The sequence below is a fragment of the Pecten maximus genome, unplaced genomic scaffold, assembly GCF_902652985.1.
Source record: "Pecten maximus unplaced genomic scaffold, xPecMax1.1, whole genome shotgun sequence".
NCBI classification, from domain to species: domain Eukaryota; kingdom Metazoa; phylum Mollusca; class Bivalvia; order Pectinida; family Pectinidae; genus Pecten; species Pecten maximus.
In genome coordinates, this window is record NW_022979552.1 from 143,838 (window position 1) to 170,572 (window position 26,735).

A 26,735-nucleotide genomic window follows, 5' to 3' on the forward strand; every position below is an offset into this window, starting at 1 on the left:
TGCAAATGGAAAAACCAAATAGCTTTTCAATCTGTAGTTTCACCTTCTGTTCAAATTCACCATAATGGAAGAGACCACTGGGTTACAAGTTTTCAAACAAGTAATGGGGATATATCCGTTCTAGACAGTTTAGCATCAAAAGAAAATCATACAGTTAACACTCCGTCAATCGAACTTCAGCTTTGTAGTATTTACGGTAATAATAAAAGTAGTATCCCAGTCAAAATTTTAGATGTACAGGATCAAAATAATGGCTACGATTGTGTGCTTTTTGCAATAGCTAATATGGTAGAATTTTGTTTTAAAGGTAATTCATTCAAACAAAAAACTAATTTCATTGAAAATCAAATGCGGGATCACTTAATTTGGTGTTTAGATAAAGGTTATTTCATGCCGTTTCCACAGTTCGTTAAAATAGCATCACAACTAAAAAAGGCAAGTAATAACAGTATCACAATAAATTGTAGTTGTTCTTGTGGGTTTCCAGATTGGATGGATGAAATGATTGGCTGTGACTGGAGAACAGGTAGGATACATTGCAAAACGTGGAAACATAAAGAGTGTGCAAATCTTAGAGATTCAGAAGAAGACTGGTTATGTTCCGATCATCGTAGGTTTTAAAAATTCATTTTCATATAACAATGAAACAAAAATATCTATACATAAATAAATAGAATAAAAAGAATTAGAATAAAAAATTAAATTAATTTAAATAAAACAATAAAGCAAAAATATACTGACTCTATGAAAATAAAAGAATAAAAAAAAATGGGCTCCTAAGTAGAACTGCGTCCACGTCGCAGAGCCTGGTAACATTCTAACAGAATGGCTAAAAGTTCTACAGGTAATTTTTCCTTGCTCGAGTTACTTCCCTTGTATTAAAGAACTAGCATGTAGCTTGTGTTGTTTTTACATTAACCTTTTGTTCAAAATGGCGTCCGTGAATTTCACCTAGGTTCATTCCGGCCACCACTTTTGCACCGAATTTGTAATGAATATTAATAAAAGTTATATCAGCTTAAAGCCTATAAAATTATCTTGTCTAGAGTGTGTCCCGAACAGAAATCGGTTAAGTAATAAAAGAGTTGTGGACCAATAAAGATGGAAATTTACATGTAACTTTGACGATTTTGCTATTTTTTCACACATCAATTCATTCCGGCCACCATTTTTGAAAGTAATATTGAACATGTATTCAAACAGTTTATACCATATGAAAGAGTACTAAATTCTCCGTTTTTGGGTGGTTCCCGAACAAAAATCTGTTCAGTAATATTTGAGATATGGGTATTTATTATAACGAAAACAGTTGTAAATATCGACATTTTTATTCCATATGGGTTCATTCCGACCACCACTTTCACTTCTAATTTTTGATACTGTTAAATATAACTTATACCAGTTTAAAGGGGATAAATGAACCCTTTTACTGCTGGTGTCCGAACAAAAATCCATTCAGTAATAACGGAGATATGTCCTAATAAATACAAAATATTATGAAAAATCTCTTCACGCCTGAGTGCATTCCGGGTTTTGTCCTCATCCCCATTTCTACCCGATCCTGTAAATAGTCCAGCCCGGAGTTCGGAGTTGTCCGTCTGCTGAGAAGTAAGATCGTTTGCGACAAAATTGTCTCATTAACTGTCAATTTATGTTTTTGTTTCACAATCAGATAATAATCAAGACATCTATGTGACTTGAAAGAAATATCCCGAAATTAATGGTAATTGTGATAGAAACGAAAGCGGAAGTAATAAAAAGTGGAAATCCCGATGATCACCCTACTCATCGAAGGTGGAGACAGCGCAATGGAACCAGTCTTTACTTGAGAATTGCAAACGTTTAGAAGGGCGAAGTCAAAGGTCAAGTTGATATAACACCAGGTAATTATTTTATGTCGTTATCCTTGTTGTAATGATGTTATAAAAGTACACGGCTAGTTTATAATGTCTGTCCATATAATGATATATTCTGAGGCCAGTGAGGGGGCGGTATGATTACATCGTTTAAAGTGTTTGTTTTACATTTAATTGTATTTGATCCTGGTTAACAGAATTGTCTCCTCAAACAGTTTTTGTCATACAACCTGGCAATGGTCAAGACAATGCTGTGATTAAAAGAAATTATTGAGAAATCAATCGTAATTTTACGAAAAACAAAAGAGGAAGTAAAAAGATGGAAATTCCGATGACGTAATGGGTTTTTCTAACAGAGAAAACAGCCGAGGTGGCACAGACAAGCCAATCGAGCTTGTCATCGGAACAGTGAATCTTTCCCAAGAATGTCATAACATTTAGAAGCATCAAGTCAAAGACCAAGTGTTAATTTAGCGTAAGGTAATTATCTGATATGGTGTTAAGCCTCATTGTAACAATGTATTGTACTTTACCGCCTTGTGAACCTAATGTGTAATATCACTCCAAAGTAACTAATTATGTTTACAGGACTGACAAACTACACACCATATGTACTCTACATGGCCTCAGACCACACTTATACTTCTGGGTCGTTCTACTTAACATTCAAACTCAGTCACATTGCTTGGTGTCAGTACAGTGTACATGTTTTACTCTCTTTGATCATACCGCAGCTTCCCAAAACACACATACGCACTCACCACATGCATGCATGTCGCATGCACGGGAGGCCGTCCGTAAATGACCTTAGCTGTTAATAGGACGTTAAACAAAATAAACCAAACCAAACCAATCTCTTTGATACTCTAGATTTCCACATCACTGTACCTCCAGGGGACCCTTGACCACTTGACCACTATAATTACCTGATTACTACTAAATAAGTGACCTCCAAATGTGTCCATGTAATTATTTCTTCTAAAAACTTTCAGAATAAAAAAGTTAGACATACTAATAAGAGCGCAGCTCAACGCGCCCGAAAGGGCGCGAGAGCGAAGCTCTCTTTAAGACAACACATGTATAAGCTATATTTCCAATAATTCTATATCCTTCAACTTTGAAATCGTGTCCCGCGGGAAAAGTCTCGCACCTCCAGTAGAGGCGGCCATGTTTGAAATCTCGTTCCCTACACGACGAGATCTAAATGATTTTTTCTCTCTCGTCGAAACAAGTAACTGAAAGATAGTTCAAATCACTTAAAAGTTACCATTTCAATTTTCCTATTGTCTGACGAGGTAAATGTATTTTGCGAATTTGATTGACTTGAGATCATGATATCGTTGGTTACCTAAATCGGGACCTTCCCACGTTCGGTGCTGATCAAATATTGGATGCGAGAGTAGAATAAGGGTTTATTTTGCTGCATATGTGCATGATATAGAACAGTTTTCAATTGTATTATCATTGGATAACAACATTATAAGCTCAACTTTCCAGGTTACAACCGAAAACCCTGAAATATTACTGAGTTGAGCATCCCATTCAGAATGGTGCTGTCGTTAAGCGTGACGTCATAAGAATTCAACGTCAAAGATTATGCCACGGATTCCCGCGCTTTCTCAGCGCATAGATTTTAAGAGTTTTTCGTCTTCCATTTGTCTGAAATATGTGATAATTTAAGGGAAACAATTCAATATCTTCTGTATTTTCTTAGTGTGTATAGACTGTATTAACTGCAGTAGTTGCTGCAAATTTTTGTCATAAAACCTTATCAAAACTTGCATTCAAATACATATGTAATAAAATACAGCTCATAATTTTAAAAATATTTTACTTTGTCAATGTCTTTACACCTTGAACTTGAATTGCTGGATATTATGATTAACAAGGCATCGTAAAAAGGAAAGGATAAGTTATCATTGTACAATGTACAGTGTGTATCAAAGCATTTACGTGAATGAGGAGTTTCCATTCTGTTTGTATTAGTCTAACTTTCCAAAATCTATGTGATGTTCAATTACAAACTTCCACATTATAGTTCTCATGGTATAAGTATACAGTGAGGACATTAAGTATACCAAACATTCACAGGAGAAAACAGACTTTGTAATTTGGTTCTTTATGTGGAAAATGAAGCCCACTCACCTTCAGATTTAAATAAAAACATTCATGTTTATAATATATCTTAAATAATAGTTAAAGTGAGTGATTTTGCTTCTTGTTGCTACAACCATTTACTTTGATATATATGCTAATATATGCCCTTGCTTCAATAAAAACAAAACAAATACCAAACCCCTACACGTGCATAAAATGAAAGATATAGATAAACGTCGCTAGTTTCAATTGTAAGTATAGTTTATAGTGATACGATTGCCTTCTAGCATCGCGTTAGTCCCCTTTAGCTCAGTCGGTAAAGCAAATGTCAAGTAAAGCCGGGGGTCGCGGTTCGATGTCGGTGGAGGCACATTACTTGCTTTTCTGTTACATCGGTTAACCACTCCAAGTGCAAGCTATATGAAAATGAGAGGCTAATTCGTTGGGGATAAAAACTGGGTTAATGTGCGTTCGGGTTGAACACGTTTGAAAAGTGAGTAGTGAGGCAATTTTTAGTTTTAAATTGTGTACATAGCGATTTCTAGTGGGGGATTTCCCTTTAGCTCAGCCGATAGAGCGTCGGACCAGTAATTAAGCAGAGAGTCGCAGGTTCGATCCCCTGTGGAGACCATATATTCGCTTTCCCGTTATATATGAAAATCTTGTTGTATCGTCTGCCGTTTTACGTTGTTAGTAGCATATGAAATGTGGCAGTAGAATAGTGATGCCATTATTCAGTGCACATGTCATCATGGACGGGATATGACATGTACGATCATTTGGAATTTGGAAACTAAAGACAATGACTGTCACATCGGGACAAACAATAAGAATTTCAGGTGATATACGAATTGATGTAATACATCGTTAATTTTAAAAGGTGTTTACATGTTGTTATTTTTAAACGAACATTAATGTTCGGTTATTGCCATCAAGAACTGGACTGAAAAATATGACCATATTTGGTAACCACATTCACCAATACGCCATCTGGACTAAGACCACAATTAAGTACTTCCGGGTTCAGGCCCCACGAATGAAGTCCCCTGAAAAATGTATGTATTTCAGGAAAACAAATCAAATGCCTCTTTGAACTTGATTTCTGTTGATGAATTTAATGTGGATTTATAGTAGAGATGTCAATCTAGGTTTTGTGATGTAAAATAATAATATTGATCATTTATTATGTGCTCCAGGACCCTGTGTGATGAGTCCTGATTTGACCTCTACCCCTGACCCGGATGTATATAATCCACGTTGGTGACACATTTTGACAGCTATCTCCAGAAAATGCTGAACATGCTGGGTTGAAACTTTTATATTTTGCTTCTCAGATGTTGGTCTTGGCCAGGTGAGATGGAAAGTTGCATATGAGATGTTGGGAATTTATTATGAATTTTAATGTTACAATGAAACATATAGCGAAGCTAATTGTGGTCTTAGTCCTAATATGATAGGCCCTGAAATACATGTTTTTATTTGACAAATCCACATTTTTTGGCCGATTCTCTTAAAATTTGACATACTTGTTGACAGTTATATTTGTGATTAGTTAGGAAAGATATTTTTCAAATTTAACATGAATTTAACTTCAAATTAAATTTTAAAATGATTTTTTATGTTATTTTTTTAGAATTTTTTTATTATTTTTGTATTGTTTTTTATTTCAATATTTGACATGGTCATGTATTCTATAGGGACTGATTGTTAGATTTGAAAATGTAAAACATATTTATTTTAATTTTTTTAATTGATTTGAGGGTATTAGCTATTGTATCCAGAGACACAACATTCCCGACCACCGCCACGGGGAGGCTCCCTCTTTAGGTAGTCATATATATTTGTATATGTAACTTTTTTGTTGTTGTTACACATTTGTTTTTGAATTTTGAATTCAATGTCTTATTTTCAGGTTTCCCACTGTATCTTAAACAGTTTGTTTTGGCTTCTCAACATAGATGATCCTGAAGCTGATTGTCTCCCCTGCATTTGCTGGATCTAGCTGTCCTCTCCTGTAGTTAGACTTCCGAGCAGACTTGGACCTCTCGCATGATCTTGGTGCTGTTCTACTGGTAGCGATAGAGTTCTCTTTTTCATTTTAGGTTTATACTTTGCTGTATAGTTCTCTGAGCTCAGTTGAACCAGCTTATGCTTCACTTCCCTCCACCCCTCTTCTCTGCCTATGGGTGGACAGCATAACAGTAATTGTAAACAAGTGCTGGCTAGGGTGTCTATTGGTGGTAACTCACTGTGGTTGGTCACTGCAAGTCTTTATTGTTGCATTTAGATTATTTCATGTCCTTATGAGACCTGATTAATGCTTTGAAACAGTTCTGATGTCAGTCTGATAACAAAATTAAAATATTTTGAAGCAAAATTTTAAATTCTTTAAAAATTAAAGTTTAAATTTGAAATTGGGAGCAAACTATATATAGTTATATGCAGTGAATATCAAAGTTTCTAAACCAGTTTACAGAATTGAAATATCTCAATTATTGAAAAAACTGTTTCATTTTATCTATCACATGATATCAGAAATATACATAGTAGCTGTGTGTAGAATTGTGTCTTGATTTTCAGTGTCAATAGGGTGTTTTTAGATCTCTGTAATTCCTGTTTTATGTGTCATAGAGTAATTCTGTTTTCACAGCATGATTTCAAATAGCTCAAAGTTTATGAAAATAATTATTTTAAGTTTTTGACAAAAATAGTGTCCTATAATAGGACTAAGACCACAATTAAGTACTTCCGGGTTCAGGCCCCACGAATGAAGTCCCCTGAAAAATGTATGTATTTCAGGAAAACAAATCAAATGCCTCTTTGAACTTGATTTCTGTTGATGAATTTAATGTGGATTTATAGTAGAGATGTCAATCTAGGTTTTGTGATGTAAAATAATAATATTGATCATTTATTATGTGCTCCAGGACCCTGTGTGATGAGTCCTGATTTGACCTCTACCCCTGACCCGGATGTATATAATCCACGTTGGTGACACATTTTGACAGCTATCTCCAGAAAATGCTGAACATGCTGGGTTGAAACTTTTATATTTTGCTTCTCAGATGTTGGTCTTGGCCAGGTGAGATGGAAAGTTGCATATGAGATGTTGGGAATTTATTATGAATTTTAATGTTACAATGAAACATATAGCGAAGCTAATTGTGGTCTTAGTCCATCTACTGTCTGTTTCAATGAAATATGGCTGCCCCCATTGCCTTACGCTTCAAATGATTTACCTGCAAAAACATCTTCGTTTTATATAGTAGTTTTACCGAAAATGTTGAAATATATTCAGTAGATATTTTCAAGATGCATACGATTTGAGAAATGCATAACGCTAGCGAAATGTTAAGACTAAATGAACCTGAACTTTGCAAATAACTCCAGGTCGATATATTTATGTAAACAACTATTGCGCAGGCGCATTCGTCTCCGGATGTTTAGAAAGTTTTGCTCTTCCGTGTTCATTCCAAAACGGCTGACATTAAGCATAGGTCTGCAAATATGTCCGCGATTTTCTTAAATATGTAATATGCATATTCTCGAATGTTACATCATTATCAACTAGGTGTGTATTTCTATAATTTAGAGAAAGAAATATATCAATAACGGCATACGATACGATACATTGTATCATGCTATATAGGTTACTGTACGTGTTAACGGTGTTTGCGAGAAAAAGAACTGTACATATGTACTGTAGTCTATAGACTTACAATTAGGTGGCATTTGTGGTCGGGGTGACTGATCATAGCGTTAACGTTGTCATCGATTTCCATATACCAATTTCCTTTGACGAAAATGACCAATAAATCAAATGCAAATGATAATATCTTGTTATGTGCACGGGATTGCTTGTTGTAGGCGATATACGTGTACTTGGAACGTATTTACTGTTGTAAGGGAGGTAACTGCAAGATTACGGAAATCAAAAGTTAAACCAATTTGATTGGTCGATTCTTCCATGACTTTGGCAGGGGGTTTACAATCGAAGTGACAGATAACTACGGCAATATTCGGATGATATCAACAATAACATTTTTGGATACGTGTGGTTGGCAGTTGTCATGTTTAAAATGAAAAATTATATAGCTTGTTTTTTTTTCGGCAAAGACGAGAATATTTACTGAAACGGACCACACGTGAAGCGGACTTGGAAATACCGAAACGAAGAAAAATGGGGCTTAATTATAATAGAAATTGGCATTATTTTCAGAGAATTGACCAAAATATATGTTCTTCAATGCCTAATTGTATCATATATAAAATATTAGAGGTTTATTTGACCGAATTTTAAATTAATTATTCATTTGCGAATCGTGGCCCGATTGTCGTTAGAGTTGAATTACCGAAATGGCCGATAGTGGACCCAAAATCGATATTTTTATGAGAATTTTTTCGATTGTGACGAACTACTGAGACGGTGTTAAGTTCATGTTAAGTCAATCTGATTAAAATCAGCTGTTACATGGCTACGTTTACTATGCACTACGTCTACAAGGTAAATTTTTTTAAAGACGGAAATCCGGATTATCTAAAAACAAATGCAAAAATACTTGTGATATTCACTTAATTTGATATTCAGCCGTTAATTGTTATATGTAGTTTTATAACTTCTGACATATTGTGATTGATACTCTATATAATATTGCTGTGGAATTTGTGTTATTTTTCTAACAAATTCATTTTAATAATTTGTTAATTTAGAATTTTCATCAAGTCATGATGAAGACTTGAAATTCTCACTACACCATACTTCAAACACGGCGTAATCAATGAATTGATTGACTGAAAATTGAAGTCAAGCAAATGAGTTAAGATTTACCTTAAATATTTTTTCAATATACAACAAATGTTCAGATGACTTTTTGTGCCATGCTGTTACAAGATTTCAGAACTATAAATCAATAACAAAATGGTTCATATATTTCTATATATGACTTCACAAATTATGTGGGGTCTGAAGATCTGAATGAAGATATTAAACGATGTATTGAATTATTTTTATTAAATATTCAAGTCACAGATCATTCTCTTTTAAAAATATTGATTTCAGGTCCATTTTGGTAATTCAGCTATGACGGCAATCAGGCCTCGAAGGCGAATGATTACAAAAATTTTAAATACATAATGTACTTCTCGGTCAAATAAACCCCTAATATTTTACATATGATTAATTTTGACATTGGAGAACATATACTTGTGTCCATTCTCTAATATAAGCACTGGTAGAAAGTACAGAATAGAGCTACATAAATATATTATCAACATTACTAATTACCTCGGTAAATAAACATTTTACATAAACCTCCCATGACTGATGGTGAACTTAAACTTGCAAATCTCCTGTGTCATTCCAATTTTGATATGTGTAAATATATACACGTACGGTATATATATAGATATAAATATGGAATGATTCACAAATTTGCATACAGTTATGGAATCTTATAACACCCCGAAAAATGTTCTCTCCACATACAGGATGTGATTTGTGCAATTACATTGCTGAACTGTGTGGTTCACTATGATTGGATGATCAACATTGGAAAGGGACAATGAATAGGGAATGTGTCGTCCCATCGAATGGACTGTAACCTTTATCAGCTTTGAAGCTGAAAATGAAGCTTGAAGTTTTCTTTTCCTATTTGATGAAGATAGTCTTTATATGGTTGTTAGCTCACCTGCCCGAAGGGCAAGTGAGCTTATGCCGTGGCGCAGCGTCCGTCATCCGTCCGTCCGTCCGGCGTCAACTTTTCCATTCAAGCAACTTCTTCTCAATAACCAAAAGGCCCAGAGACCTAATATTGGGCATGTAGCATGCTGGGGTGAAGGGCTACCAAATTTGTTCAAATGAATAACGTTGACCTTCATTCAAGGTCACAGGGGTCAAAAAGGCTAAAATCTTTAAACGACTTCTTCTCAATAACCAAGAGTCCCAGGGAGTTGATATGGGGTCTGTAGCATGCTGGGGTGAAGGGCTACCAAGTTTGTTCAAATGAATGACCTTGACTTTCATTCAAGGTCACAGGGGTCAAATATGCTAAAAAAATAAATAAACGACTTCTTCTAAATAGCCAAATAACCCAGGGACTTGATATTGGGTTTGTAGCATGCTGGGGTAAATGGCTAGCAAGTTTGTTTAAATGAATGACCTTGACCTTCATTCAAGGTCACAGGAGTCAAAAAGGCTAACAATTTTAAACGACTTCTTCTCAATAACAAACAGTTCCAGAGACCTTATATTTGGCCTGCAGCATGCTAGGGTAAAGGGCTCCAAAGTTTGTTCAAATGAATGACCTTGACCTTCATTCAAGGTCACAGGAGTCAAAAAGGCTAAAATCTTTAAACGACTTCTTCTAAATAGCCAGATGACCCAGAGACCTAATATTGGGTTTGTAGCATGCTGGGGTAAATGGCTACAAAGTTTGTTTAAATGAATGACCTTGACCTCCATTCAAGGTCACAGGAGTCAAAAAGGCTAAAAATTTTAAACGACTTCTTCTCAATAACAAACAGTTCCAGAGACCTTATATTTGGCCTGCAGCATGCTAGGGTAAAGGGCTCCAAAGTTTGTTCAAATGAATGACCTTGACCTTCATTCAAGGTCACAGGAGTCAAAAAGGCTAAAATCTTTAAACGACTTCTTCTAAATAGCCAGATGACCCAGAGACCTAATATTGGGTTTGTAGCATGCTGGGGTAAATGGCTACAAAGTTTGTTTAAATGAATGACCTTGACCTTCATTCAAGGTCACAGGAGTCAAAAAGGCTAAAAATTTTAAACGACTTCTTCTCAATAACAAACAGTTCCAGAGACCTTATATTTGGCCTGCAGCATGCTAGGGTAAAGGGCTCCAAAGTTTGTTCAAATGAATGACCTTGACCTTCATTGAAGGTCACAGGAGTCAAAAAGGCTAAAATCTTTAAACGACTTCTTCTCAATAACCAAGAGTCTCAGAGACCTAATATTTGGCCTGTAGCATGCTGGAGTGAAGGGCTAGCAAGTTTGTTCAAATGAATGACCTTGACCTTCATTCAAGGTCACAGGAGTCAAAAAGGTTAAAAATTTTAAACGACTTCTTCTCAATAACAAACAGTTCCAGAGACCTTATATTTGGCCTGCAGTATGGTAGGGTAAAGGGCTCCAAATTTTCTTCAAATGAATGACCTTGACCTTCATTCAAGGTCACAGGAGTCAAAAAGGCTAAAATCTTTAAACGACTTCTTCTCAATAACCAAGAGTCTCATTGACCTAATATTTGGCCTGTAGCATGCTGGGATGAAGGGCTCCCAAGTTTGTTCAAATGAATGACCTTGACCTTCATTCAATTTCACAGAGGCCAAAAAGGCTAAAATCTTTAAACGACTTCTTCTCAATAACCAACAGTCCCAGGGAGTTGATATTGGGTCTGTAGCATGCTGGGGTAAATGGCTAGCAAGTTTGTTTAAATGAATGACCTTGACCTTCATTCAAGGTCACAGGAGTCAAAAAGGCTAACAATTTTAAACGACTTCTTCTCAATAACAAACAGTTCCAGAGACCTTATATTTGGCCTGTAGCATGCTGGGGTGAAGGGCTACCTAGTTTGTTCAAATAAATGAACTTGACTTTCATTCAATGTCACAGGGGCCAAAAAGGCTAACATCTTTCAACGACTTCTTCTCAATAACCAAGAGACCCAGGGAGTTGATATGGGGTCTGTAGCATGCTGCGGTAAGGGGCTACCAAGTTTGTTCAAATGAATGACCTTGACCTTCATTCAAGGTCACAGGAGTCAAAAAGGCTAAACATTTTTAATGACTTCTCAATAACAAACAGTTCCAGAGACCTTATATTTGGCCTGTAGCATGCTGGGGTGAAGGGCTAACTAGTGTGTTCAAATAAATGAACTTGACTTTCATTCAATGTCACAGGAGTCAAAAAGGTTAAATTTTTTAAACGACTTCTCAATAACCAAGAGTCCCAGGGAGTTGATATTGGGTCTGTAAAATGCTGGGGTAAAGGGCTACCAAGTGTGTTCAAATGAATGACCTTGACCTTCATTCAAGGTCACAGGAGTAAAAAAGTCTAAAATCTTGAAACAACTTCTCAATAACCAAGAGTCCCATGGAGTAAATATTGGGTCTGTAGCATGCTGGGGTGAAGGGCTACCAAGTTTTTTTCAAATGAATGACCCTGACTCACATTCAAGGTCACGTCGATCAAGTATGCTTAAATCTTTAAATGACTTTTAGCCAAAGTGCAGAGAGACATTATATTGGTCCTGTAGCATGCTTTCAAATAACTGCAGGATCCATATATGAAAAGATCACTGCATTGCAGGTGAGCGATTTGGGCCCATTGGGCCCTTGTTATTCTTTATCACATTGTGTACAATACTGTAATTATACCAGAAGTATGTCTTCTCATATAAAGATTTATTAACAAGTCAAGTTTTTTGTTTTGAAGTACCATATATGCTTGAGTAAAGTTTCAATAGGATACATTCCAATCCGGGCCTTGATTAGCAGCTCTGGTTTTGGTTTTCAGTAGTTCTTTATGTGTGTTTCATCATATTAAGTTGAAATATGCTAAACTAACGATGGAACTAGCCTAAATTTAGTGCATATTAGAAGTTGGCATCAATAAGGTCACAGAGTCCTGGCTGTATTATAACTGATGATGCCTTCCCGAAAGAAAGAAGACATATCTTATTTTCATCCATCCAAGATAGATCAATAAACATGCATGTGTTCAATCATATCAGAACAGCTGCAAACATTTCAAATTATTTGCAATTAATTCCTAAACCAATATCAGTAAAGTTATCGACTTTAAACTTACTGATTTTGCATTCAACAATAATGTTCGTTTACAGTACTTCCAGTACTTTGATTGTCTGTCGTTGTGCGTCTTCGTCCGTAAACAATTTACATTTTCAACTTCTTCTCCAAAACCACAGAACCAAATTCAATGAAATTTGGCAGGGAGCTTCTATGGCTAAAGGTCAACTAAAATTGTGAAATATATAGATATATGGTCCCCATCCCCCAGGGGCCTGAGGGGAGGGGCCAAAAAGGGTCGAATTGACTGAAATTTCAAAAATCTTCTTCTCTACTCTCATGATCAGATATGGTAGAATCAAATACTCTTCATTATAAGATGGAATGGTCTTAAGGTGCTTTACCAAAATTGTGAATTTCATTACCCTGGGGTCTCGCGTTTGCCCCCTGGGGAGGGGGTAAACTTTACTATAGTTCATAGGGAAATCACATTTTTGACTATTATTTGTTGGATTTGTATTGGAATTCATTCTAACTTGGTTCAAATTATCAGCATGAGATGACGGTTTGATGGTATGTACATGTTGGCCCTGGTTGACCCCCAGGGGCTGGTGGACGGGGCCAAAACGGGTCAAATTGACTGAAATTTCAAAAATCTTCTTGTTACAAACCAAATAAGGTAGAATCAAATACTCTTCACAGATGGAAGGGTCTTAAGGTGCTGTTACCATAATTGTGAATTTTCTAGTCCTGGGGTCTCACATTTGCCCCTTGGGAGGGGATAAACTTTACTATAGTTATAGGGAAATCACATTTTTATCCCCCGCGAACGCGTTTGTGCATAACCGTTCAATGCAGCTCCTTGAAACTTTCTGTATATATTATACTATATATATTAAGTTCCCTAGTTGTGCCTTTGGCTATTGCGGACCTTCCATTTTCGGTATTTTTTCTGTCACCATGGAAACTTAGTCAAAAATCCTGGCTATAACTCCATAACCGTCCGCCGCAGCTCCTTGAAATTTTCTGTATAAATATGACCGAGTGTTGTTCTCCATGATGATGTCACAAAATATCACACCCAGTGATTTTTTCATCCCATTTTTAGGTCACCTGAGACAAAGTCTCAAGTGACCTATTCTTATCGCCTTTTGTCCTGCGTCGTCCGTCGTCCGTCCGTAAACAATTTACATTTTCAGCTTCTTCTCCAAAACCACTGAACCAAATTCAATGAAATTTGGCAGGGAGCTTCTATGGCTAAAGTTCAACTAAAATTGTGAATTATATGGTCCCCATCTCCCAGGGGCCTGAGGGGCGGGGCCAAAAAGGGTCAAATTGACTAAAACTTCAAAAATCTTCTTCTCTACTCTCAGATAAGCTGGAATCAAACACTCTTCATAGATGAAAGGATCTTGAGGTGCTTTACCAAAATTGTGAATTTCATGACCCTGGGGTCTCATGTTTGCCCCTGGGGAGGGGGTAAACTTTGCTATAGTTTATATAGGGAAATCACATTTTTGACTATTATTTGTTGGATTTGTATTGGAATTCATTCTAACTTGTATCAAATTATCAGCATGGGATGACACTTTGATGATATGTACATGTTTGCCCTAGTTGACCTCCAGGGGCTGGTGGGCGGGGCCAAAAGGGTCAAATTGACAAAAATTTCAAAAATCTTCTTCTCTACTCTCAGATATGGTAGAATCAAATGCTCTACATAGATGGAAGGATCTTAAGGTGCTTTACCAAAATTGTGAATGACCCTGGGGTCTCACGTTTGCCCCTGGGGAGGGGGTAAACTTTACAATAGTTTATATAGGGAAATCACATTTTTGACTATTATTTGTTGGATTTGTATTGGAATTCATTCTAACTTGGTTCAAATTATCAGCATGAGATGACAGTTTGATGGTATGTACATGTTGGCCCTAGTTGACCCCCAGGGGCTGGTGGGCGGGGCCAAAAAGGGTAAAATTTACAAAAATTTCAAAAATCTTCTTCTCTACTCTCAGATATGGTAGAATCAAATGCTCTACATAGATGGAAGGATCTTAAGGTGCTTTACCAAAATTGTGAATTTCATGACCCTGGGGTCTCACGTTTGCCCCTGGGGACGGGGTAAACTTTACTATAGTTTATATAGGGAAATCACATTTTTGACTATTATTTGTTGAATTTTTATTGGAATTCATTCTAACTTCGTTAACATTATCAGCTTGGGATGACAGTTTGATGGTATGTACATGTTGGCCCTGACTGACCCCCAGGGGCTGATGGGCGGGGCCAAAAAGGGTCAAATTAACAGAAATTTTAAAAATCTTCTTCTTACAGCCCAAATAAGGTAGAATTAAATACTCTTCACAGATCGAAGGGTCTTAAGGTGCTTTACCATACTTGTGAAATTCCTAGCCCTGGGGACTCGCGTTTGCCCCATGGGAGGGGATAAATTTTACTATAGTTATAGGGAAATCACATTTTTGACTATCATTTGTTTTATTTGTTTTGAAATTCATTCTTTCATTCAAATTTACTGAAATATTTCAGGAATCAGGTGACCGTTAAGGCCCATGGGCCTCTTGTTACAGGGGCCTGTACCTTTTCAATTAGGAAAATACAGCGATATTTTCCCCGATTGGGAAAATTTGCTGTTGGTTTTAGATGCAAAAGAAAAAAAATGATAATAATAATAAGTCAATAACACATCCAAATATTTATTTATCTGTTAAACTTTCAACATTCATCTGGCCTAATGATTCCTAATAGCTATCTAAAGGGCCATTTTCCTTGTTTTTGTCCCTTGAACTTGTCCACCAATGAGTCCAGGTCAGAGGTCATGTTTTTCCATTTTCTTGAAGGATGTTGTGTCCCAAGTTTTACACCCTTTAATTGTAACAAATGGCTTACAACTTGAATGTGCACCAAATCAAACAATTCTCAAACAATTCTCAGTACTTGCACATGTAGCCACATGTCACTCTACTGTGATAAAGCCAAGAGAAGGCAGATTCATATTTGGCAGCATTAAATTTTCGTCTATTGCACTGATTCTCTTTTTTTCCCCGATAAAGTTAATATCAGACTTTCCTCGCGGGTTACATGTATATTGATTTTTGCTACGGGTAAACATTCCGTCTGGACGGTTGATAACAGATTCAATGTTGGATGATGATTCATTGGTTGACGGGTTGTTTGGTATATCGCCGCCGGAAGACTTTTTGAAGAAGTCACTCACTTTCGTAAGGCCTTTACTATCTTTTTTTTGTCAGTCTTTTGACATAATACTTCGAGTTGTGCGACTCTTGTTTACATGATCTTAAACTTTCAAGCGCTTGTCATAGCATACGTGAGACACGTGTGCAATTAAAACACTTGATCGACACAAACTTTCGCGGTGCGCTCGATTTGAAAAATTGAGGAAAACGACATCGATTAATTCAGACACGGAAACAGAAACCACAGGAATTTGCGATATCGAACGCGACCAACATAAAACGAGAACACCGGCGTTGAAGATTTCTTGTGAAATACATTTTGATCAGCATTTCTTTATACCAATTGATGTGAAGGGATATTGTCTGAATAGGAAAATATGAGCAAGAAATTGGGAAAATACAACAAAATTTTTCTAGGGGAAGGGGCCGAAATGTGGCCCCAAATCGACCCTAAAAAAACGCTGACACCAGTCCAATGTTGCCTTTCCTCATGTTTTATTTTAACTATAAACATGAATACATGAGGTACATAGTTGTCCAACAGCTCTTAGTCACACCCATATATATCATCCATACTTGGAACTTAACTGTTCACTGTTTACTCTAAACCAGAGTCTGAATATAATATTTTAGTATCCAAGAAAACCTCCTTCTAATTGATATAGTCCTTCTAATGGAATCTTTCCTTTGTGGAATCCTAGATTCTCCTTCTAATGGAATCTTTCCTTTTTGGAATCCTAGATTCTCCTTCTAATGGAATGTTCTCCTTCTTTAGATTCTCCTTATTTTGTAATTCCTTATTTTGATGATGTTGATGTTGATGTTGCTGGTTTAAAGTCTCGATTTAGGTTACAACCTCTACTCGCGACTCTAGGTTAGAACATTAGTCCGGGTCGACTGTTAGATGTTGTCAGTTGGTGATCCCCTCCTCCTTTCTCAACACGGGCTTGGGACCGGCTACGGCGGAGTTACCTTATTTTGGGCTCTTAGCCCTTAACTTTATACTTTTAGCTCGTCCCTCACGGAGGACACGCAATATAGACTCCCTAGGGATCTCTGGATATTGCTTGACAAGACCAGTTTGTATTTCTTACACTATAGTTTCATTTATCATAGCAAACAAACTTCACTATTTACAATCAATATAAAAGTTGTATCTGAAAGAGGACACTTACTATTTTATACTGATATAGAAATTACATAAAACCATTATTAAGTATAAATGTTACCTTAGAAATACAGACTTCTATTTACTGTACATTTCAGTTAAGCCAAGCTTAGTTGTTTTGAAATTCATTCTAAATTTGTTAACATTATTAATTTATCAGCATGGGATGACTGCTTAATGGTATGCACATGTTGACCCTGACTGATCCCAAAAAGTGTCAATCAAATTTACTGCAATATTTCAAAAATCAGGTGACCGTTAAGGCCCATGGGCCTCTTGTAATTAGAATATATTCACTTCTTAATGATTATTTCTCCTTGTGACAAATCTCATCAAATTAGCTTATTGAATGAATTATATAGGAATTGTATTGCTCTTTAAGATCAAGTAGTTAAGTAATAAAAGTTGAATGTAAATGTATGTGACGTCGTCAGTGAGAACTATTTTGTAGAATGAATTATAAATCATGTAAGAGTGCATTAATGTTATAATATCTTTGTTATCCATTAAGTTGTACAACTTATGGAATAGAGTTGAATTAAATACAGTTAATTAATGATTCACGGAATCATCACTGGATGGAATAGAGTTGAATTAAATACAGTTATTTAATGATTCATGGAATCATCACTGGAGTACATGTAACCAATATCCTATACAAACACTAATCTAATTATCCCCCGCGAAACACGTTTGCGGGGGATATTAAATTGGGCTCCGTCCGTCCGTGTGTCCATCCGAGATTCATTTCCGGGCTATAACTCCATAACTGTTTAATGCAGCTCCTTGAAACTTTCTGTATATATCAGACTAGTGCCCTAGTTGTGCCTTTTCCTATTGCGGACCTTCCATTTTCGGTATTTTTTCTGTCACCATGGAAACTTAATCAAAAATACCAAATTACTGTTTCCTTTTGTTTTCGGGCTATCACTCCATAACCGTTCAACGCAGCTCCTTGAAACTTTCTGAATATATCAGACTAGTTGTGCCTTTTGCTATTGGGGACCTTCCATTTCGGTATTTTTAGCCCACCATCATCAGATGGTGGGCTATTCAAATCGCCCTGCGTCGGTGGTCCGTCGTCCGTCCCTCCGTCCCTCCGTCCGTCCGTCCCTCCGTCCGTCCCTCCGTCCGTCCCTCCGTCCGTCCGTAAACAATTCTTGTTATCGCTAATCCTCAGAAAGTACTAAAGGGATCTCTCTCCAATTTCATATGTGGGTTCCCCTTGGTGCCTAGTTATGCATATTGCATTTTGAGACCAATCGAAAAACAACATGGCCGGCAGGCAGCCATCTTGGATTTTGATAATTGAAGATTGTTATCGCTATTTCTGAGAAAGTACTGAAGGGATCTTTCTCAAATTTCATATGTAGGCTCCCCTTGGTGCCTAGTTATGCATATTGCATTTTGAGACCAATCGGAAAACAACATGGCCGACAGGCAGCCATCTTGGATTTTGATAATTGAAGTTTGTTATCGCTATTTCTGAGAAAGTACTGAAGGGATCTTTCTCAAATTTCATATGAAGGTTTCCCTTGGTGCCTAGTTATGCATATTGCATTTTGAGACCAATCAGAAAACAACATGGCCGACAGCCAGCCATCTTGGATTTTGACAATTAAGTTTGTTATCGCTATTTCTGGGAAAATACTAAAGGGATCTTTCTCAAATTTCATATGTAGGCTTCTCTTGGTGCCTAGTTATGCATATTGCATTTTGAGATTAATTGTCAAACAACATGGCCGACAGGCAGCCATCTTAGATTTTGACAATTGAAACTTATTATCGCTATTTCTAAGAAAGTGCTGAACTGATCTTTCTCAAATTTCATATGTAGGTTCCCCTCGATGCAAATTGCATTTTGGGACTAATCGGAAAACAACATGGCCGACAGGCAGCCATCTTGGATTTTACAATTGAAGTTTGTTATCGCTATTTCTCAGAAAGTACGAAAAGGATCTTTCTCAAATTTCATATGTAGGTTCCCCTTGGTGCATAGTTATGCATATTGCATTTTGAGAATAATCGAAAAACAACATGGCCGACAGGCAGCCATCTTAGATTTTGACAATTGAAACTTATTATCGCTATTTCTAAGAAAGTGCTGAACTGATCTTTCTCAAATTTCATATGTAGGTTCCCCTCGATGCAAATTGCATTTTGGGACTAATCGGAAAACAACATGGCCGACAGGCAGCCATCTTGGATTTTACAATTGAAGTTTGTTATCGCTATTTCTCAGAAAGTACGAAAAGGATCTTTCTCAAATTTCATATGTAGGTTCCCCTTGGTGCATAGTTATGCATATTGCATTTTGAGAATAATCGAAAAACAACATGGCCGACAGGCAGCCATCTTGGGTTTTGACAATTGAAGTTTGTTTTCGCTATTTCTCAGAAAGTACTAAAGGGATCTTTCTCAAATTTCATATATATGGTTCCCCTTAGTGCCTAGTTATGCATATTGTATTTTGAAACTAATCGGAAAACAACATGGCCGACAAGCAGCCATCTTGGATTTTGACAATTGAAGTTTGTTATCGCTACTTCTCAGAAAGTAATGAAGGGATCTTTCTCAAATTTCAAATGTAGAGTCCCCTTGGTGCCTAGTTATGCATATTGCATTTTGAGACCAATCGGAAAACAACATGGCCGACAGGCAACCATCTTGGATTTTGACAATTGAAGTTTGTTATCGCTATTTCTAAGAAAGTTCTGAAGGGATCTTTCTCAAATTTCATATGTAGGTTCTCCTCGGTGGCTAGTTATGCATATTGCATTTTGAGACCAATCGGAAAACAACATGGCCGACAGGCAGCCATCTTGGATTTTTACAATTAAGTTTGTTATCGCTATTTCTGAGAAAGTGCTGAAGGGATCTTTCTCAAATTTCAAATGTAGAGTCCCCTTGGTGCCTAGTTATGCATACTGCATTTTGAGACCAATCGGAAAACAACATGGCCGACAGGCAGCCATCTTGGATTTTGACAATTGAAGTTTGTTATCGCTATTTCTGAGATAATGCAGAAGGGATCTTTCTCAAATTTCATATGTATGTTTCCCTTGGTGCCTAGTTATGCATATTGCATTTTGAGACCTATCAGAAAACAACATGGCCGACAGGCAGCCATCTTGGATTTGGACAATTGAAGTTTGTTATCGCTATTTCTGAGAAAGTGCAGAAGTGATCTTTCTCAAATTTCATATTTATATTCCCCTTGGTGCCTAGTTATGCATATTTCATTTTGAGACTAATTGTAAAACAACATGGCCGACAGGCAGCCATCTTAGATTTTGACAATTGAAACTTATTATCGCTATTTCTAAGAAAGTGATGAAGGGATCTATCTGAAATTTCATATGTAGGTTCCCCTCGGTGCCTAGTTATGTATATTGCATTTCGAGACCAATCGGAAAACAACATGGCCAACAGGCAGCCATCTTGGGTTTTGACAATTGAAGTTTGTTTTCGCTATTTCTCAGAAAGTACTGAAGGGATCTTTCTCAAATTTCATATGTAGGTTCCCCTCGGTGCCTAGTTATGCATATTGCATTTTGAGACCAATCAGAAAACAACATGGCCGACAGCCAGCCATCTTGGATTTTGACAATTAAGTTTGTTATCGCTATTTCTGGGAAAATACTAAAGGGATCTTTCTCAAATTTCATATGTAGGCTTCTCTTGGTGCCTAGTTATGCATATTGCATTTTGAGATTAATTGTCAAACAACATGGCCGACAGGCAGCCATCTTAGATTTTGACAATTGAAACTTATTATCGCTATTTCTAAGAAAGTGCTGAACTGATCTTTCTCAAATTTCATATGTAGGTTCCCCTCGATGCAAATTGCATTTTGGGACTAATCGGAAAACAACATGGCCGACAGGCAGACATCTTGGATTTTACAATTGAAGTTTGTTATCGCTATTTCTCAGAAAGTACGAAAAGGATCTTTCTCAAATTTCATATGTAGGTTCCCCTTGGTGCATAGTTATGCATATTGCATTTTGAGAATAATCGAAAAACAACATGGCCGACAGGCAGCCATCTTGGGTTTTGACAATTGAAGTTTGTTTTCGCTATTTCTCAGAAAGTACTAAAGGGATCTTTCTCAAATTTCATATATATGGTTCCCCTTAGTGCCTAGTTATGCATATTGTATTTTGAAACTAATCGGAAAACAACATGGCCGACAAGCAGCCATCTTGGATTTTGACAATTGAAGTTTGTTATCGCTACTTCTCAGAAAGTAATGAAGGGATCTTTCTCAAATTTCAAATGTAGAGTCCCCTTGGTGCCTAGTTATGCATATTGCATTTTGAGACCAATCGGAAAACAACATGGCCGACAGGCAACCATCTTGGATTTTGACAATTGAAGTTTGTTATCGCTATTTCTAAGAAAGTGCTGAAGGGATCTTTCTCAAATTTCATATGTAGGTTCTCCTCGGTGGCTAGTTATGCATATTGCATTTTGAGACCAATCGGAAAACAACATGGCCGACAGGCAGCCATCTTGGATTTTTACAATTAAGTTTGTTATCGCTATTTCTGAGAAAGTGCTGAAGGGATCTTTCTCAAATTTCAAATGTAGAGTCCCCTTGGTGCCTAGTTATGCATACTGCATTTTGAGACCAATCGGAAAACAACATGGCCGACAGGCAGCCATCTTGGATTTTGACAATTGAAGTTTGTTATCGCTATTTCTGAGATAATGCAGAAGGGATCTTTCTCAAATTTCATATGTATGTTTCCCTTGGTGCCTAGTTATGCATATTGCATTTTGAGACCTATCAGAAAACAACATGGCCGACAGGCAGCCATCTTGGATTTGGACAATTGAAGTTTGTTATCGCTATTTCTGAGAAAGTGCAGAAGTGATCTTTCTCAAATTTCATATTTATATTCCCCTTGGTGCCTAGTTATGCATATTTCATTTTGAGACTAATTGTAAAACAACATGGCCGACAGGCAGCCATCTTAGATTTTGACAATTGAAACTTATTATCGCTATTTCTAAGAAAGTGATGAAGGGATCTAACTGAAATTTCATATGTAGGTTCCCCTCGGTGCCTAGTTATGTATATTGCATTTCGAGACCAATCGGAAAACAACATGGCCAACAGGCAGCCATCTTGGGTTTTGACAATTGAAGTTTGTTTTCGCTATTTCTCAGAAAGTACTGAAGGGATCTTTCTCAAATTTCATATGTAGGTTCCCCTCGGTGCCTAGTTATGCATATTGCATTTTGAGACCAATCGGAAAACAACATGGCCGACAGGCAGCCATCTTGGATTTTGACAATTAAGTTTGTTATCGCTATTTCTGAGAAAGTGCTGAAGGGATCTTTCTCAAATTTCAAATGTAGAGTCCCCTTGGTGCCTAGTTATGCATACTGCATTTTGAGACCAATCGGAAAACAACATGGCCGACAGGCAGCCATCTTGGATTTTGACAATTGAAGTTTGTTATCGCTATTTCTGAGATAGTGCAGAAGGGATCTTTCTCAAATTTCATATGTATGTTTCCCTTGGTGCCTAGTTATGCATATTGCATTTTGAGACCTATCAGAAAACAACATGGCCGACAGGCAGCCATCTTGGATTTGGACAATCGAAGTTTGTTATCGCTATTTCTGAGAAAGTGCAGAAGTGATCTTTCTCAAATTTCATATTTATATTCCCCTTGGTGCCTAGTTATGCATATTTTATTTTGAGACTAATTGTAAAACAACATGGCCGACAGGCAGCCATCTTAGATTTTGACAATTGAAACTTATTATCGCTATTTCTAAGAAAGTGATGAAGGGATCTATCTGAAATTTCATATGTAGGTTCCCCTCGGTGCCTAGTTATGTATATTGCATTTCGAGACCAATCGGAAAACAACATGGCCAACAGGCAGCCATCTTGGGTTTTGACAATTGAAGTTTGTTTTCGCTATTTCTCAGACAGTACTGAAGGGATCTTTCTCAAATTTCATATGTAGGTTCCCCTCGGTGCCTAGTTATGCATATTGCATTTTGAGACTAATCTGATAACAACATGGCCGACAGGCAGCCATCTTGGATTTTGACAATTGAAGTTTGTTATCGCTATTTATCAGAAATTGCTGAAATTAATATGACATAGTGATCTGTTATGACAGTGAGTTAATGTGACAGTAATTTAATATGACATTGTGATTTAATATGACATAGTGATGTAATGTGACATAGTAATTTAATATGACATAGTGATGTAATATGACATAGTGATCTAATGTGACAGTTATTTAATATGACATAGTGATTTAATATGACATTGCAATTTGATGTGACATAGTAATTTAATATGACAGTGATTTAATATGACATAGATTTAATATGACATAGTGATTTAATGTGATATAGTGATTTAATGTGACATAGTGATTTAATATGACATAGTGATTTAATGTGACATAGTGATTTAATATGACATAGTGATTTAATATGACAGTAATTTAATGTGACATAGTGATTTAATGTGACATAGTGATTTAATATGACATAGTGATTTAATGTGACATAGTAATTTAATATGACATAGTGCTTTAATATGACATAGTGATTTAATATGACAGTGATTTAATATGACATAGTGATTTAATGTGACATAGTGATTTAATGTGACATAGTGATTTAATGCAACATAGTGATATGATATGACAGTGATTTAATATGACAGTGTTTTAATATGACAGTAATTTAATATGACATAGTGATTTAATGTGACATAGTGATTTAATGTGACATAGTAATTTAATATGACATAGTGATTTAATATGACATAGTGATTTAATGTGACATAGTAATTTAATATGACATAGTGATTTAATATGACATAGTGATGTAATATGACAGTGATTTAATGTGACATAGTGATTTAATGTGACATAGTGATTTAATATGACATAGTGATTTAATGTGACATAGTAATTTAATATGACATAGTAAGTTAATATGACATAGTGATTTAATGTGACATAGTGATTTAATGCAACATAGTGATATGATATGACAGTGATTTAATATGACATAGTAATTTAATATGACATATTAATTTAATATGACATAGTGATTTAACATGACATAGTGATTTAATGTGACACATTTGGGCGTTTGTAACGTTTGTTTTACTATCAGTTTAACTGTCGTCTCAGGAGCGGTGAACCTGTGATGTATGATGCTGACCTACCTCTTTATCACAATGAAATTTTGCATATAGGTCAGCTGTCCAGATTGACCCATGCCGTGCCCTGTATCTCAGCGTGTATATACACAACCCCAGAAATGTGGGGTGTTTGACCGCCTTTTCAGAAAACCAATATATAGACAACTTAAACCTTTTTGTGTCAAAAACCCTTTAATCATAATGAGTAAATTTTGTCTTAACACAGAAATCAGACGAGGTGACACGGACAAACAACTTAACTTTGTCAGCGGAACAGTGCATCTTCCCTAAGATGATTGAGATAGGTCAAGTCAAAGATCAAGTGTTAATGTAACACCAGGTAAGTATCTTATGTCGTTATGTACTGTAAACCCAGCAATTAACACCAATTAACAACAGCTCCCATGCGCAGTGACACGTGTGTTCATATCAGATTAGGCCCACACTCAGGTATGTTACGACATACGACATGTCGGGACACCTATTTATGTTATAACCACTTACGATCGGCCACCACATCCCCATAGGCCAGGGATTAAGCCAGGCCAGTCAACATATTCTGATGGGCGGTGGTACTGTTTGTCAATATTCTGAGGGGCAGTGGTACTGTTTGTCAATATTCTGAGGGGCGGTGGTACTGTTTGTCGATATTCTGAGGGGCGGTGGTACTGTTTGTCAATATTCTGATGGGCGGTGGTACTGTTTGTCAATATTCTGAGGGGCGGTGATAATGTTTGTCTATATTCTGAGGGGCGGTGGTACTGTCTGTCGATATTCTGAGGGGCGGTGGTACTGTTTGTCAATATTCTGAGGGGCGGTGGTACTGTTTGTCAATATTCTGAGGGGCGGTGATACTGTCTGTCGATATTCTGAGGGGCGGTGGTACTGTTTGTCAATATTCTGAGGCCGGGTGGTGGTACTGTTTGTTAATATTCTGAGGATTCAGATTAGGCCCACACTCGGGTATGTTACGACATACGACATGTCGGGACACCTATTTATGTTATAACCACACGCGATCGGCCACCACATCCCCATAGGCCAGGGATTAAGCCAGGCCAGTCAACATATTCTGATGGGCGGTGGTACTGTTTGTCAATATTCTGAGGGGCAGTGGTACTGTTTGTCAATATTCTGAGGGGCGGTGGTACTGTTTGTCGATATTCTGAGGGGCGGTGGTACTGTTTGTCGATATTCTGATGGGCGGTGGTACTGTTTGTCAATATTCTGAGGGGCGGTGGTACTGTCTGTCGATATTCTGAGGGGCGGTGGTACTGTTTGTCAATATTCTGAGGGGCGGTGGTACTGTTTGTCAATATTCTGAGGGGCGGTGGTACTGTTTGTCAATATTCTGATGGGTGGTGATACTGTCTGTCGATATTCTGAGGGGCGGTGGTACTGTTTGTCAATATTCTGAGGGGCGGTGGTACTGTTTGTCAATATTCTGAGTGGCAGTGGTACTGTTTGTCAATATTCTGAGGGGCGGTGGTACTGTTTGTCAATATTCTGAGGGGCGGTGGTACTGTTTGTCAATATTCTGAGGGGCAGTGATACTATTTGTCGATATTCTGAGGGGTGGTGATAATGATTGTCAATATTCTGAGGGGCGGTGATAATGATTGTCAAAATGTTCTGAGGGGCAGTCATAATGTTTGTTGATATTCTGAGGGGCGGTGATAATGATTGTCAATATTCTGAGGGGCGGTGATAATGTTTGTCCATATTCTGAGGGGCGCTGATAATGTTTGTCAATATTTTGAGGGGCGCTCAGATACTGTTTGTCCATATTCTGAGGGGCGGTGATAATGTTTGTCGATATTCTGAGGGGCGGTGATAATGTTTGTCAATATTCTGAGGGGCGGTGATAATGTTTGTCCATATTCTGAGGGGCGGTGATAATGTTTGTCAATATTCTGAGGGGCGGTGATACTGTTTATTGATATTCTGAGGGGCGGTGATACTGTTTGTCCATATTCTGAGGGGCAGTGATACTATTTGTCGATATTCTGAGGGGTGGTGATAATGTTTGTCCATATTCTGAGGGGCAGTGATAATGTTTGTCCATATTCTGAGGGGCGGTGATAATGTTTGTCCATATTCTGAGGGGCGGTGATAATGTTTGTCCATATTCTGAGGGGCGGTGATAATGTTTGTCCATATTCTGAGGTTTGGTGATAATGATTGTCCATATTCTGAGAAATAAATATGATTAAATGGTAATTGCTATAGAAATGAAAGGAGAAGCAAAAAGTCAGTTATACGAATTCTGAAGATGGAGTAATTTCACGTTTTAATGTGTACAAAAATAACTGGTAAATTTTGTCTGACAGGTAACTGCTCCTTGAGACAGCCCAGTGAAACAAGTCGACCTTGTCAGTGGAGTAGTCAAACTTCTCTGGGGAATTCATAAAAATACAAGTCGAAGAGCATTGTCGGACA

At 37.1% G+C, this 26,735-nt stretch overlaps 1 long non-coding RNA gene across 1 annotated transcript; it reads left to right on the top strand.

Moving 5' to 3' along the window:
- Positions 1-1,572: 1,572 nt before the first annotated feature.
- Positions 1,573-26,735, top strand: LOC117318907. Its single transcript, XR_004530487.1, has 3 exons — positions 1,573-1,883; positions 24,523-24,636; positions 26,627-26,735. It is a non-coding gene; the product is annotated as an uncharacterized LOC117318907 (long non-coding RNA).